Raw genomic sequence first — 11,536 nt, 5'->3', positions numbered from 1 at the left:
TTTGTGCGTTGGCCTAGTTTGAAATTTTATTTTGTACGCACGCACATGCAACTGTCGGGCAGCCATAATAGCAGCAGCCATGCTGTAGAAACATTCTCTACTAATGCTAATGCACACACATAGACTCAGTTGCATATATGCATGTATGTATGCATGTATGTATGTATGTATGTATGCGGAGTGAAAGAGAGGAGAGGAGAGAAAAGAGGGAAGGGGAAATGAAAGCTGGAGAAAGGAAGGACAGCCAACCAACACCACCACCACCAATAACAATTCCCTTTTTCCCTATCTCTCTCTCTCTCATTGCAGTTATACCATACACACAAACACACCAACACTCTCGCTGGTACATACGCACACCACAAACACAAACGTACACATGCATGCATACATACACACACATATAAAACTGAGCTGAGTGTGTGTAACGTCCTTAAAATTCGCTCGCAGTTCTTCTCAATTGAGGTGGAATGAAGCGCCTGCATTTTTATTACGGCGTCTCTCTCTCACTCTCTCCTGTATTGTGTTGTGTAGATTGGAAAGAGCACACAAACATGCAGAGGTATCCTGATTGAGGCGAGACACTGTTATACCCAGCAGTCTCTATGCTGTTCCTGCTCTTCCATTACAAGTCATTTTTCATGGCGATGGTTATAATAATGAGATGAGATTGCTGTGATAAGAATGAGAGATTTTCCTGGTCATTAACTGGTCCTCTCTCTCTCTCCTTTCTTTTTTGGAGATACTTTCCAAACAGATATTTACAGCAACTCTGTCACATTTACTAACTGCATCATTTGTGCCAATTTAGACACCACTCCTCCCCTATCCTCTTCTCTCCACAAATGTCTTTTCTCCTCTCCTCCCTTCCTAACTCCTAATGTCATCCTAACGCCTATTGTATTGTCCTATTAATACTTGTGCCACTAGTATTACTAGTTATACAGTTATACTACTTGTTTCATCTACTCATCCCTCCATTTAATACTACTGAAGGTGATCCAAATCAGTGTTGCATTCTATCAATCAAATTGAATGTTTGCACTGCTGTCTAATCCAGTCTGTACAAACTGACAAACTTCCTCAAATTACACTTTTTCTTTACCACACACGTATTGTGCACAAAAAGTGCCCTCTGTAATAAACCTTGATCCCTTCAAAAATTTACCTATTTCCATCTCTATCACCTGTTGAGAGAAGGATTGTTTTAGCTGACTTTTAATTATCCGTTTATAGTCAAAGTAACTTGGATCATAAAAGCCCTGGTAAAATTCTTCCTGGAGACTTGTTATAATCATGATTTAGTTACAGTTGACGTGTTGAGAGAAATTGTGCAGTTGAAATTGTTGGTAACAGTGTTGAGATGGACTCTGGTGGTATACTGTGGTAGGAGAAAGCTACGTGTACCTAAACATTTTCGAAAACAACAAATAAAACAGCATTTTGTAATAACATGAGTTCACTTGCAACGAGTCATTACGCTCTTGGCCTTTTTTACGTCTACTAGACGGGTTTCCTATTTTGGGACAAGTTTAGTTCACCAATTGGAAGAGTTGTTCAAAATAGATTTTGGTGCTACAGTGTAATTGGAGAGGAAGTTAAGAGCATGGCAGTGTGGCACAGGTGTACCTATATTGACAGCTGCAGCAGCACTAGCAGGACTGTTCAATCGCTGCTTCTGGTGCTAGATGTGAAAGAGTAGCAGAAGCAGAACACAACTATACTCAACTAGATACTGTTGCCAGTACTACTACTACTGCTGCTGCTACTGTTGTTTGAACGTATATGAATGTATGTGTGTGTGTGGTATAGAATGGTGAAAGTTATGGCCATTTGAAGCTCTCTTCGCTTACACAGTCCAGTCCAGATCCAGTTACTATCTCAATTCTTCTCTCAACTCACAACAACTTCTCTTTCTCAGTCCATCCCAACTAAATATCCGCAACAAGTGATTGGTCCGATGAATATTTGATGATTCTCATTTTCTTCACCTCTTTTCACGAGTGATGCAGTGACGCTATTATGAAGCAAATAGGCCATTAAAATTTGATATTCACATGTGAGATACGAGTTTGGGTTCCATATTTTATTAAATTGATCTCGTCTCTCGAATGTTTGATCCAAACTCGACACTTGACTATGCCAGAGCAAAGCAACGGCCCCGGCTTCTATTGTAAAGACGTTTGGCAACTGTTGCGCCGTATAACTTTTATGTCCTATTATTAGCATTGCAATGCTCTGGTGTGAGTTATTGTCTGGATGTCTGCCTTCTGGAAGAGACTATTTGTCAAATATTCCACGTTATATTAGTTTTCAACCTAACTTCGTGTGATGTCAGGCTATACTTCAGAGTTACTTGTATTGTCACGGGATCTTGTGTTGATGCATTGCCATCCTACTCAGACTACACTCCATTGGTAAGTTCATTTTATTGTTCCGACTTTTTTTGAAAAAAATGGGAGACATTTATGCCAGCCCCTTTTTCAAGACATTTTTTGATCAAATTTAGCTAAAAGTTTAGCCAAAACTCACGGAATTCAATTAATTGGCTCTTTTCTTGAGGGTCACTTTGAAAAAATTATCTTATCGTTTTGTCAATGTCTCTATCAGCACAAAAATACAAAAAACATCTGCGCTTTTTAATAAACTATTTGAGACCAATTTTCAGCCAATTTTAATCGTTTTTATGAATTTTCAGCGCGTTTTAACCTACCGTTTTGTCCAATGTTCAATTGGTTCTTAATATATACTGTCAATTGCTCAACGGCTGTTATTTGGGCGCTCTATTTCTTTAACAATCCAAAAAATTTTGGTAACGCAAATTAAACACTCAAAATCATTGTTATGTTTGCAATTTTTTTCCAAGTTTTTTTTTCCAATTTTGATGTTTTTTGAGTTTTTCGGTCTTTAGGGGTCAATAAAACCTTTTAAAGGATTGAAGATGGGCGAGAGGATAGTTTCTAGAGGCATCGAATTGGTTCTTTACATAGTATCAAGGATATTAGCGACGTTTCAAAAAGATTTGCAGTCTTATATTTTTTTGTTAATCTGTCACATTTTGTTTTTTTTTATCTTTACGGTCCAATGAAAACTTTAGTGCTTGAAAATAGGTTACTGGATAGTTTCTCGAGATAATGAAGTGGTTCTGAAGATAATGATATCGACCATTTAAACGGCGTTTCAGTGATATTTGCCATTTACATCTAATTTTTCGAAAATCTTGGTCATTTTTGCTTAGTTCGTCATTTAGTGGCCAATGAAACCGTTTTCGGGCTTGAATTTGGTGTACTTGATATTTTCTAGAGACAATTAAATTGTTGTAGCGGTATGAGTATCACATTTTTTGTCGACCTTTCAATAGATTTTAAATTTTTATCAAAATCTTTTTGTCTCTAATTGCTCTCAAACGAAGTTCGTAGCATTTATATTAGTCCTGTTGGTCTTTTTTATGCGATTTTTCGTCTGATGCATTTGACATTTCCTCAAAAGTGCAATAAACAGGTAGCTCCCAGCGGGCATTAAGTTCTCTTAGAGCCTTTCAGCTCACTAGTCTTTAAGTATATGATTAACAGAAACTGTTTTGGGACTTTTACGTATGGTGTGAACGGCGTTTTTTAGAGGTTGACCCCACCCCCCATCAGCTCCCTAGTTCACGCCTCCCCACCGCTCACCTCACTTCCCTTCTATTAAGCTAAAGCTAGCCTCACTAAACCGTGGCTAGCTACCTACAAGGCAACCGCTTGCCGGTTGTTTTGAGAGCGTTAGTCGGTCATGTTTGTCATTTTGAAGTTTTTAAATATTTAAGTGCCGATTAAACTTGACGATCGATTATTGTTCCGACCCACTGGTGGGGGAGGAACTATATACTCAAATGGGTTTTATTTGTTTAGTCAATTTTGGCCGATCGATATATTCATCGTAGAGAAATGTGAGTGGTATTATTAAAAAGCTCGTCCAGCGTAGAATTCGAAATTAAAAAGATTTTTTTGGATTTCGTAATTTTCGAGGATTTATCGAGGTTTTAAGTTTTGTGCGAACACGTGATATTTGCACGATTTTGTTCACTTTTAGCGAAATTTTTATTCAAATTAAGGCCTTTCTATAAAAATTTTCTTTCAAAATTACATTTCACGCTGCAAAATGAATCAATTTTTGCTACCAATAGACCGATCGAAAGGCTAGTTCTGGTCTCATGAGGAAGCTAGTTCAATTTGAGAGCTCTTTTTCAGAAAAATTTTCCTATTGATTTTTGTCATTTTAGTCATTTAGAGACTAGTCACTTTTCATATCGAGGTTCTGTTAATGACAAAGCTCATTTACAGTAAACTGATACCCAATGAACAAAATATTCGTTCTCAAGAGATCACTCATTTGATTTTTTTTGTATTCAACTCTGAGTTTTTGAAACTTTTTATGAAATTTTGATTTTCTTTTTGAGATCTCAATAAATTTTGGGAGTCGTATGGCATAGACTAACTAACTACAAGGGCGATTGACTTCCTAATGTGCATTAGGTAAACCTATATAGTTCTGTGAGTGGACAGCCAATGGCTGCTAATACATTAAAAAACAATTTTTTGAATTTGTTTTTGAACTTTAACCGATATTAAACTTACTTTTATGAACAGTAAGTCAGTCTCATTAATGGCAGGACCGCGTTCCTTATAAAGCAACCGAAATTAGTCTTGTAAGTGGTTTTATCTGCTAACTATGTGTTTTATGACTTCAATAACACGAGTTTTCATATTTAAAAAAAATTTCGGATTTTTTTGTAATTTTGTTTCCTTTTGAAATCTAATCTCATTATACTAATATTGATAGTTCCCATTGGCTTAGAAAGACGACGATAAATTTTTCAGAGAAAAGGTTATGGTTTAAATGGCTTCCGAACTTTCTCTTCCCATTTCTGCTGAATTTTTTTTTGGTTTTTGCCTGTATTTGTCGTTGTTTTCATAACCATACGACTCATTGTGATGTATTATTGATAACATATTGATGACAAACTCGTGTGTTCCCATTTTGTCATAAAGTAGCGTATTTTTTGGATTACTAAAAGTTGCATTTAATGACTGTTAACACTTTAAAAATAATTTTTTCGGATTTTTTTTGGACATTAACCAACCTTAAACTTTTTTTCGTGAACTGTAGGTCAGTGTAAGTAATGAAAAGACCTCCATCTTTTCTACTGCAACTAAAGCTAATCTGAAAGGCGGTTTTATCTTCCAGCAATTGCTTTTATGGATTTAATAACACGAGTTCTCTTAACTTTTTAATTTTTGGACATTTCAGTTTTTTTTAGTATCCTAATATTTATAGTTCACAGTTGGTTTTTGGTTTTTGCCTGTATGTCGTTGTTTTCATAACCATACGACTTATTGTGATGTCTTATTGATAACATTTTGATGACGAACTTTCGTGTCTTCCCATTGAGTCACAACGTAGCGTATTTTTTGGATTACTGTGAAAGTTCTTGAATTTAGTGTCTGTTAACACTTTAAAAATAATGTTTTCGGAATTTTTTGGACGTTAACCAACCTTAAACTTATTTTCGTGAACTCTAGGTCAGTCTAAGTAATAAAAAGAGCTCCATATTTTCTACTGCAACTAAAACTAATCTGGTAGGCGGTTGTATCTTCCAGCAATTGGTTTTATGGCTTCAATAACACGAGTTCTCATAACTTTTTAATTTTTGGACATTTCAATTTTTTTCAGTATCCTAATATATATAGTTCCCAGTGGCTTAGAGACTTAAATGGATCAAAATTAAAGTTTTCAGAGAAAAGTTGATGGTTGAAATGACTCCGAGACTTTCTTAATCTTTTCTTCAGTGTTTTTGGTTTTTGCCTGCTTTTGTTGTTTTCATAATCATATGACTTATTGTGATGTCTTATTGATGATTTAAGATTGACGAACATCTTTATATTCCCATTGAGGAATGACTTTGCGTATTTTTTTACTTCTGCTGAGAGCTATCGAATTTAGTGGCTGTTAAGACTTTAAAAAAAAGTCAAATTTTTTTGAACACCAACCTTTATTAAAATTACCGCCATGCACTGTAAGTCAATCCCAGTAAAGAAAGAACCCCTCTCCTTTTTCTGGCGTACAAAATGATTCTGTTAGAGATTTTAACTACTATCTTTTGGTTTTATGACTTCGATGTCCCGAGTTTTCATAATTTCAAAAAAAAATTCGGCTTTTTTTTAATTTGGTTCCTTTTGAAGTGATATCTCACATACCCAACATTGATAGTTCCCATTGGCTTAGAGAAGACGTCCAATGGTTCACAGATAAAGTTTTCACAGAATGTCTTATGGTTTCAATGTCTTGGACACTTGCTTCTCGCACTTTTCTAATGATTTTTTGGTTTTTGCCTGTATTTGTCGTTGTTTTTATAACCATACGACTTATTGTGATGTCTTATTGATAATATATTGATGACAAACTTTTGTGTCTTCCCATTGAGTTATAACGTAGCTTATTTTTTGGATTACTGTGAAAGTTCTTGAATTTAATGGCTGTTAACACTTTAAAAATATTTGTTTGGGAATTTTTTTTTTGGACATTAACCAACCTTAAACTTATTTTCGTGAACTCTAGGTCAGTCTAAGTAATCAAAAGAGCTCCATATTTTCTACTGCAACTAAAACTAATCGTAGGCGGTTTTATCTTCCAGCAAATGGTTTTATGGCTTCAATAACGCGAGTTCTCATAACTTTTTAATTTTTGGACATTTCAATTTTTTTCAGTATCCTAATATTTATAGTTCCCAGTGGCTTAGAGGAGACTTTAATTGGATCAAAAATAAAGTTTTCAGAGAAAAGTTTATGGTTGAAATGACTCCGAGACTTTCTTAATCTTTTCTTTGGAATTTTTGGTTTTTGCCTGCTTTTGTTGGTGTTTTCATAATCATAAGAGTTATTGTGATGTCTTATTGATGATTTATGATTGACGAACATCTTTATATTCCCATTGAGGAAAAAACTTTGCGTATTTATTGACTTCTGCTGAGAGCTATCGAATTTAGTGGCTGTTAAGATTTTAAAAAGAGTCAATTTTTTTTGAACACCAACCTTTATTAAAATTACCGCCATGCACTGTAAGTCAATCCCAGTAAAGAAAGAACCCCTCTCCTTTTTCTGGCGTACAAAATGATTCTGTTAGAGATTTTAACTACTATCTTTTGGTTTTATGACTTCGATGTCCCGAGTTTTCATAATTTCAAAAAAAAATTCGGCTTTTTTTTAATTTGGTTCCTTTTGAAGTGATATCTCACAAACCCAACATTGATAGTTCCCGTTGGATTAGAGAAGACGTCCAATGATTCACAGATAAAGTTTTCAGAGAAAGTCTTATGGTTTCAATGTCTTGAATGGACACTTGCTTCTCGCACTTTTCTAATGAATTTTTGGTTTTTGCCTGTATTTGTCGTTGTTTTCATAACCATACGACTTATTGACTCCGAGACTTTCTTAATCTTTTCTGAATTTTTGGTTTTTGCCTGCTTTTGTTGGTGTTTTCATAATTATAAGAGTTATTGTGATGTCTTATTGATGATTTAAGATTGACGAACATCTTTATATTCCCATTGAGGAAAAAACTTTGCGTATTTATTGACTTCTGCTGAGAGCTATCGAATTTAGTGGCTGTTAAGATTTTAAAAAGAGTCATTTTTTTTGAACACCAACCTTTATTAAAATTACTTAATGAACTGTAAGTCAATCTGAGTAAAGAAAGAACCTCTCTCCTTTTTCTGGCGTACAAAACGAATCTGTTACAGGTTTTAACTACTATATTTTGGTTTTATGACTTCGATGTCACGAGTTTTCATAATTTCAAAAAATATATGGCTTTTTATAATTTTGGTTCCTTTTGAAGTGATATCTCACAAACCCAACATTGATAGTTCCCGTTGGATTAGAGAAGACGTCCAATGATTCACAGATAAAGTTTTCAGAGAAAGTCTTATGGTTTCAATGTCTTGAATGGACACTTGCTTCTCGCACTTTTCTAATGAATTTTTGGTTTTTGCCTGTATTTGTCGTTGTTTTCATAACCATACGACTTATTGACTCCGAGACTTTCTTAATCTTTTCTGAATTTTTGGTTTTTGCATGCTTTTGTTTTTGTTTTCATAATCATAAGACTTATTGTGATGTCTTATTGATGATTTAAGATTGACGAACATCTTTATATTCATATTGAGGAATAACTTTGCGTATTTATTGACTTCCGCTGGGAGCTATCGAATTTAAGGGCTGTTAAGACTTCAAAAAAAGTCGAATTTTTTTGAACACCAACCTTTATTAAAATTACCTCCATGAACTGTAAGTCAATCTCAGTAAAGAAAGAACCCCTCTCCTTTTTTCTGGCGTACGAGATGAATCTGTTAGAGGTTTTAGCTACTATCTTTTGGTTTTATGACTTCGATGTCACGGGTTTTCATAATTTCAAAAAAAATTGGCTTTTTTAAATAATTTTGGTTCCTTTTGAAGTGATATCTCACAAGCCCAACATTGATAGTTCCCTTTGGCTTAGAGAAGACGTCCAATGATTCACAGATAAAGTTTTCAGAGAAAGTCTTATGGCTTCAATGTCTTGAATGGACACTTGCTTCTCGCACTTTTCTAATGAATTTTTGGTTTTTGCCTGTATTTGTCGTTATTTTCATAACCATACGACTTTTTGTGATGTCTTTTTGATAATATATTGATGACAAACTTTTGTGTCTTCCCATTGAGTTATAACGTAGCTTATTTTTTGGATTACTGTTAAAGTTCTTGAATTTAATGGCTGTTAACACTTTTAAAATAATTTTTTCGGAATTTTTTTTGGACATTAGCCAACCTTTAACTTATTTTCGTGAACTCTAGGTCAGTCTAAGTAATGAAAAGAGCTCCATATTTTCTACTGCAACTGAAACTAATCTGGTAGGCGACTTTATCTTCCAGCAGTTGGTTTTATGGCTTCAATAACACGAGTTCTCATAACTTTTCAATTTTTGGACATTTCAATTTTTTTCAGTATTCTAATATTTGTAGTTCCCCGTGGCTTAGAGGAGACTTTAAATGGATCCGAAATAAAGTTTTCAGAGAAAAGTTTATGGTTGAAATGACTCCGAGACTTTCTTAATCTTTTCTTCTGAATTTTTGGTTTTTGCCTGCTTTTGTTGTTGTTTTCATAGTCATAAGACTTATTGTGATGTCTTATTGATGATTTAAGATTGACGAACATCATTATATTCCCATTGAGGAATAACTTTGCGTATTTATTGACTTCCGCTGAGAGCTATTGAATTTAGTGGCTGTTAAGACTTTTAAAAAAGTCGAATTTCTTTTGAACACCAACCTTTATTTCAATGAACTGTAAGTCAATCTGAGTAAAGAAAGAACCTCTCTCCTTTTTCTGGCGTACAAAATGAATCTGTTAGAGGTTTTAACTACTATCTTTTGGTTTTATGACTTCGATGTCACGAGTTTTCATAATTTTCAAAAAAATTGGCTTTTTTAAAATAATTTTGGTTCCTTTTGATGTGATATCTCACAAACCCAACATTGATAGTTCCCTTTGGCTTAGAGAAGACGTCCAATGGTTCACAGATAAAGTTTTCAGAGAAAACCTTATGGTTTAAATGTCTTGGACACTTGCTTCTCGCATTTTTCTAATGAATTTTTGGTTTTTGCATGTATTTGTTTTTTTTCATAACCATACGACTTATTGACTCCGAGACTTTCTTAATCTTTTCTGAATTTTTGGTTTTTGCCTGCTTTTGTTGTTGTTTTCATAGTCATAAGACTTATTGTGATGTTTTATTGATGATTTAAGATTGACGAACATCATTATATTCACATTGAGGAATAACTTTGCGTATTTATTGACTTCCGCTGAGAGCTATTGAATTTAGTGGCTGTTAAGACTTTAAAAAAAGTCGAATTTCTTTTGAACACCAACCTTTATTAAAATTACTTCAATGAACTGTAAGTCAATCTGAGTAAAGAAAGAACCTCTCTCCTTTTTCTGGCGTACAAAATGAATCTGTTAGAGGTTTTAACTACTATCTTTTGGTTTTATGACTTCGATGTCACGAGTTTTCATAATTTTCAAAAAAAATTGGCTTTTTTAAAATAATTTTGGTTCCTTTTGATGTGATATCTCACAAACCCAACATTGATAGTTCCCTTTGGCTTAGAGAAGACGTCCAATGGTTCACAGATAAAGTTTTCAGAGAAAACCTTATGGTTTAAATGTCTTGGACACTTGCTTCTCGCATTTTTCTAATGAATTTTTGGTTTTTGCATGTATTTGTTTTTTTTTCATAATCATAAGACATTGTGATGTCCAGTTGATGACTTATTATTGACAAATATCATTTGTTTCCTCATTGATGTATAACTTAGCGTATTTTTGACTTCCGTTCAAGCTATTGAATTTAATGGCTATGATATAACTGTTTTTCTCAAAAATTTCGTGTTTTTATTATATTTGTTCATACTTTTAAAGTCATATTGTTTAGAAAAGAACAACCCTAATGCTGTTAAAAAAAGTATTTGAAATCAGAAAAATTTTTCCCAATTTTCCTCTTATCTTCTGTTAGTTTATAGCAAAAATTGTTAAAGTGTGTGATATTGTTCGATTTCACAGACTTTTTTATATTTTTCAGTTTTTGTTCTTTTTGTCAACTTGTAACTTATACTTATCAATGAGAGGTTTCATTTCTTGTAATTCAAAAACCATTTTTGTTTGTTGGACAATATGCGTTTTCATAAAAGTTCTGTTTGTTATTTATGTTTTCGCTTATTTTGTCCTTTGTATTTTCGTCGTAGTCATTCTGGTGGCAGATTTCGCGAGCTCTGCATCGGGGCGCATTGTTATGTATATCAATTAGTCGTTCAGTTGTTTTACGATTTTTTTAAACTCAAATATCTATTTTTGATTATCTCATCAGGTTGACAATTAAGTCAAAAATGTCGATCAGCTCGGGTCGGAACATCATGTGCGAACGCACATTAACGAGCATCTTTGTTGTACATTTAGAGACAACGAACGTGTTTTTACGATATTGATATCAAATTTTGGACTTTTATTAATTTGTTTTTAAGGTTTTTATCTGTAGCGCCACATGAAGCTTTCTATAAGTTTTAATGTTTATGCTTTAGTGGCATGACTCTTGAATTTGTGGACATTAAAGTCAAGATATTGAGCAGGTTTTTGTAGTTTTTGCTATTTTTTTCCAAATTAGTTTTTTTTTCTTGTTCACTCTACAATTCAACTGATTGTGAAATATCGTTTTGATCAAAGCTATTATCCGACATTTTTGGCTTTGCGTCTTATGAAACGTGCATTATTTTTAACTGTTCTCAAACAAAGTTTGTAGTGATTTTTTGATGGTGTTGCAATTTTTTCTTGATATCGCTAATAATATCTGGCCAATTCTGACTTTTCGTATGATTTCACGAATTATCTGTTTCATCATTTAACTTGCGTTTATTCCGAATTTCAAGCGAATTGACACTGTTAAGAGCGGCGATGGACAGCTGCT

At 33.9% G+C, this 11,536-nt stretch overlaps 1 protein-coding gene across 4 annotated transcripts in view; it reads left to right on the top strand.

Annotated features, from left to right (window-relative positions):
• Window positions 1-280: 280 nt before the first annotated feature.
• Window positions 281-11,536, top strand: part of LOC142350306 (receptor-type guanylate cyclase gcy-28-like) — a 182,997-nt gene continuing 171,741 nt past the window's right edge. For 2 of the 4 annotated variants that reach the window (XM_075402117.1, XM_075402120.1), the window contains exon 1: window positions 1,338-2,417. The gene's annotated coding sequence lies outside the window, so the exon portion shown is untranslated. Of the gene's footprint in view, window positions 1,266-1,337; window positions 2,418-11,536 lie in introns of those variants that run through there. The other 2 variants (XM_075402119.1, XM_075402118.1) reach the window with 2 other exon arrangements.

This window comes from Convolutriloba macropyga, chromosome 12 (assembly GCF_964194025.1).
Source record: "Convolutriloba macropyga chromosome 12, txConMacr16.3, whole genome shotgun sequence".
Taxonomy (NCBI): domain Eukaryota; kingdom Metazoa; phylum Xenacoelomorpha; order Acoela; family Convolutidae; genus Convolutriloba; species Convolutriloba macropyga.
This window is presented reverse-complemented; position numbering and strand designations above follow the sequence as displayed.